Genomic DNA, 5,421 nt, shown 5'->3' on the forward strand with positions numbered 1-5,421 from the left:
ATTTTCAAATAACAACAATAGTTTTAATTAACAATAACAACACAGATCTTAATTTTAATTTATATAAATTTTAGTACTTCATCTTTAGCTTATTTAAAGGAACACTCCACTATTTTTGAAAATAGGCTAATTTTCCAGCTCCCCTAGAGTTAAACAGTTGAGTTTTACCGTTTTAGAATCCATTCAGCCGATCTCCGAGTCTGGCGGTAGCACTTTTAGCTGTAGCTTAGCATAGATCATTGAATCGGATTAGACCGTTAGCATCTCGCTCAAAAATGACCAAAGAGTTTCTATATTTTTCCTGTTTAAAACTTGACTCTTCTGTAGTTACATCGTGTACTAAGACCGACGGAAAATGAAAAGTTGTGATTTTCTCGACCGATATGGCTAGGAACTATGCTCTCATTCCGGCGTAATAATCAAGGAACTTTGCTGCTGTACCATGCGTGCAGCAGGCAGTGATATTACACAGGGCGTTGGAAAATGAGCCTATTTTCAAAAATAGTGGAGTGTTCCTTTAATTTCAGTTAGTTGCCATGGTAATTTTTCATTTTCATCTAAGATTTTATTTTATTTCAATTAACAACAATAGTTTTAATTAACAATGATCTTAAATTTAATTTAATATTATTTTTAGTAGTTAATCAGTTTTAGTTATTTGCCAAGGCAACATTTCAAATTTTTGTTTAAGTTTTTTAAGTTTCTCATCTAAAATGTATATTTTATTTCAGCTTTATTATATTTTAGATATATTGTAGTTAACAACATCTATATCTATATATATATGTGTGTGTTTAATTCCCAAGGCAACATTTTCATTGTTTAAATTGACTAAAATAACTAAAACTGAAAAAAAAATTTATATGGGCATGTAAAAAAAAGACAAAAACACACAGCAACTACAATTAAAATGAAATTAAAATACAAAAATGTATCAAATAAATAAAAACGAAATAAAATATTAATAAAAAGTAATTCAAAATATTAATATAAATGAATGGAATATGAATGATACTAAAGCAACACTGGAAGATCCTGCTTTAAATCATATTAGGTTATGCTTTTATTCAAACATCCGCATAAGTGTGATGTCTTGAAATGCTGTCTGGGTAGGGAGCGTGTGAGGTTTTGGATAACAGTGCAGCGTTCCCACAACTTTCAGAGAGCGTGTCGGCTGGCATGCATGTCACATGACCTCACTTCTTCATCATGTGACCCTTACACTGTCACATGACGCATGATTCGCTCTCATCTGATGTGTGATTCTTCATGAAGAGAGCTTTACTGTCAGACGTTTTCAGTAAAGTGTACCCAATAACATCATTTTATACATGCCTTAATATTTGTTCAGCAGTTTTTCTTTGCAGGCGGATGTTTACAGGACAGGAGTCGTAACATGTTCATATGTTTGTGAAGGAGGTTTGATTGTGTCTGTACAGAAGCAGAAACTCCAGACAGTGAATATAATGGATGAGAAAGCATCCAAGCGCCTGCTTCTGTCCACGCAGATCCGCTTACTGAAGGTTTGGATCAGGAAGGATTGAACTCGAGGTCTTCTGTTTGATTTTGTTCATGTTTTTAATGAACTTTCATGTTGAACAGAATCTCAAGGGCCTTTGCACAAATATATAGAGTTTTATGTGTTTTTTCCAACAAATGGTCAGTAAAAGATGGAAATGTTTGTCCAACTCAGGAGTTCAAACTAAGTTGTTCATATTTACTTAATATTACTGGATTAGTATCTAAATATGGTTTGTGTGGATTTATATTTTTCTAGCAATGATCAAAAATGCATGATATTAAAAAGCACTAATAATTTTATATATATATATATATTAGTGGTGTCAAATGATTAATCGCATCCAAAATAAAAGTTTTTGTTTTCGTAATATATGTGTGTTTACTGTGTATATTTATTTATCATGTGTATATATAAATACACACACATGCATGTATATATTTAAGAAAAATGTTATGTTTATAAAATATATTTATATATAATATAAAATATAATGATATGAATATGTAAATGTATATGCATGTAAATATTTACTGTATGTGTGTGTATTTATATATACATAATAAATATACACAGTAAACACACATATTATGTAAACAAAAACTTTTATTTTGAATGCGATTAATTGATTAAGAGAAATGTACTTGTATGTCACTTTCGGGAATATTTTGTAGAAATTTTAAAGATATATATATATATTATTCTTATTTATTTTTTTGGTGAAAATCAGATGGTATGGTAAAAACATATATGTAAATACAATTTAAAATAGATTTTGAGTTGGTAGAGTAGAATATCAATGCAACAGATTTTACTATTATGATTTAGAAAATTATTATTATTTTATTTGCACTATTTTGGACATGTTAAATTATTACCCTGCATGATTTTAAAGATTTTTGGGAAAGTGCAAAAACATCTTATAGATATTTTCTGTATTTAAAACTAGAAACTTGTCATTGACTCAGATACTGTATTTCCACTTCATTTCCAGCGTTATCGTTGACATGATTGCAAAGATATTATTTAAACTGAACTGAGCTGGATGTTGACATCACTGAATTCAATGATGAACTGTCTTTAGCTGAAAAATGAGTGTTTACTATTGTCCTTTTGCATTATTGACACTATTTTCCTAATTAATGCTGTTCAGTTGCTTTGTCACAATCTGTATTGTTAAAAGCACTATATAAATAAAGGTGACTTGACTTGACTTGACTGTATATGTGAAATTCTGTACTGTACATCCATGATGGTTATGAATGATAAATGACGTGATTATGGCTCTTCTGTGTTTGATGAGATGAAGGACTTCATGTGGAGAGTTTGATATGCAGTGTAAGTTTTTAATTTAATATTCAGCTATCATAATAAATTATTGCTGTTTAACTGTCAGTCTGTTGATCGATCAATTTTAGTTTTTTGTTTTTATTATTAACTAGACTGATATTTATAGCTAACTGACCTACTTTTGGGTTATTAACTAATAAACTGATCCATAATTGTCAATTATGTTACTGAAGTAAGACAACAGAAATTCTTTTATCATAAATTATTGTTTATGTTGAGATAATTAATGAATTAATGAGATTAAAATGTATTTTATAATTAATATCAAATCATTCAATGTTGGTGGTTTGTCGATAAAAAATGTTGAATTTATTATATTTTATTTACGTAGATATTAATATAGTGCATCTGTAAAATCCAGCGTTTAATCGTTCCATTTTTTTTACAAGAATTGAAAATAAATCCAAAATATTGCTACTACTGAACCAACAACAAACTTGCTTAGATAATATTCTATTATAATTGAATTATTTTTACGTGAATGACTGACTTTAAAATTGCAAATGCTTTTCATTTTATATATGAACACAAAATGTATTATTATGTATGTTTGTGTGCTTTAAAATACTATTTATATAGTCCAGATGTTTTTAGATGTGTAACAGAGCATTATTTAGTCGTCTGTTTTCATCACACAGGATACACTCGTCAGATTTTGCTGAATTATAGAAATTTCATCCCACATGAACATCAAAACCAATCAATCACATGACAGGAACTTTCCATTGACGTCTGCTGTTTAAAACTGAGCTAATGACGCTTGCTCTCTCCCTCTCGCCTATCCTCTATGGTTTCATCCTCACTTCCTTCACCCTCTCAGTTTTCAGCACTGGACACAAACAGTGCTACTTGACACTCTTTGCTCCACTCTAACATCTTGCTTAGACAACTTTTGCCCCCTTTCATCCAGACCAGCACGCTCCACCCCCTCTGCCCTCTGGCTGTCTGATGTTCTCCGGGAACATCGCTCTAGACTCAGGGCTGCAGAGAGGAAGTGGCGCAAATCAAAACACTCTACCGACCTTAGTGTGTATCAGTCACTCCTCTCCTCCTCCTCTGCAAGTGTCTCCACTACTAAAACAACATACTACCACAACAAAATTAGCAACTGTTCTGACTCTCGCACGCTTTTCAAAACTTTTTCTTCTTTTCTTTGTCCTCCTCCACCCCCTCCTTCTTCAACTCATACTGCCGGTGACTTAGCAATATTCTTCACAAATAAAACACAAACCATCAGCGACCAATTCTCCACACCACAAACTGACAGAAACTTAATAACCATAAATACTCATTCTCTCTCCTCCTTCTCTCCACTCTCGGAGGCAGACGTTTCTAAACTTATCCTTTCCAATCATCCTACCACCTGTCCGCTTGATCCTATCCCCACTCACCTCCTTCAGGCCATTTCTTCTTCAGCTATACCTGCGCTTACTCACATTATCAACACCTCTCTTCACTCTGGTACCTTTCCCACAGCATTCAAGCAGGCTCGGGTAAGCCCACTGCTTAAAAAACCCTCTCTAACTCAAGCACTTTTAGAAAACTACAGACCGGTATTAAAAAAACCCTAGCTACGTGTACTGTGCTAGAATAACTGAGACTGGTCACAGCACTTGTATACTGTTGCTCTCTTGTTGGTCTGATTGCTTCTATTGTCCTCATTTGTAAGTCGCTTTGGATAAAAGCATCTGCTTAATGATTAAATGTAAATGTAATGACATTTGTCTGCATCTGTACATTTTCACATTATTATATTATATTATATATTTTATTTTATATTACCCATTATATTATATTTTATATTATTTTATTTTATATTATTACATTAGACCCAAAACCCTCAGGCAAAAGGTTTTCATTTGTACATTATAATTAAGACTTTATTATATTACATATATCCTATTATATTTTGTTATGTAGAGGGAAAACCCTCAAGCATATGTACATTTTATAAATTTTCATAAAGATATCCTCATAATGTTGCTGATTTCAGGTTCTTCTGTAGTTGTGTGGGACATTTGGTGAAATTTGACACATGTATTTGACTTTGATCTCGGATATTTGGTTCTTAAATGAAATCATTTAAATCAGGGGTGCCCAAACTGGGTCCTGGAGGGCCGGTGTCCTGCAGAGTTTAGCTCGAACCCCAATTAAACACACCTGAAGCAGCTAATCAAGCTCTTACTAGTCATACTAGAAACTTGAAGGCAGGTGTGTTGAGGCAAGTTGGAGCTAAACTCTGCAGGACACCGGCCCTCCAGGACCCAGTTTAGGCACCCCTGAGTTAAATTATTTAATAGAGCTGCATTCAATCATTATGATGCATGAATCATTAAAAAAATCATTCGCATTTCCATTTAATTTAATGTTAACAGCAGGACTAGAACACAGACGATTAGACACAAACAAAGCAGGAATGTTGGAAAAAAACAAATCCAGACCTGTTGAACCCAGCCTCTCTCTCTCTCTCTCTCTCTCTCACACACACACACACTCACTCTCTCTCTCTCTCTCTCTCACACACACACACACACACACTCTCTCTCTCTCTC

The sequence above is a fragment of the Sinocyclocheilus grahami genome, unplaced genomic scaffold (genome assembly GCF_001515645.1).
Source record: "Sinocyclocheilus grahami isolate Dianchi unplaced genomic scaffold, SAMN03320097.WGS_v1.1 scaffold1622.1, whole genome shotgun sequence".
Lineage (NCBI taxonomy): Eukaryota > Metazoa > Chordata > Actinopteri > Cypriniformes > Cyprinidae > Sinocyclocheilus > Sinocyclocheilus grahami.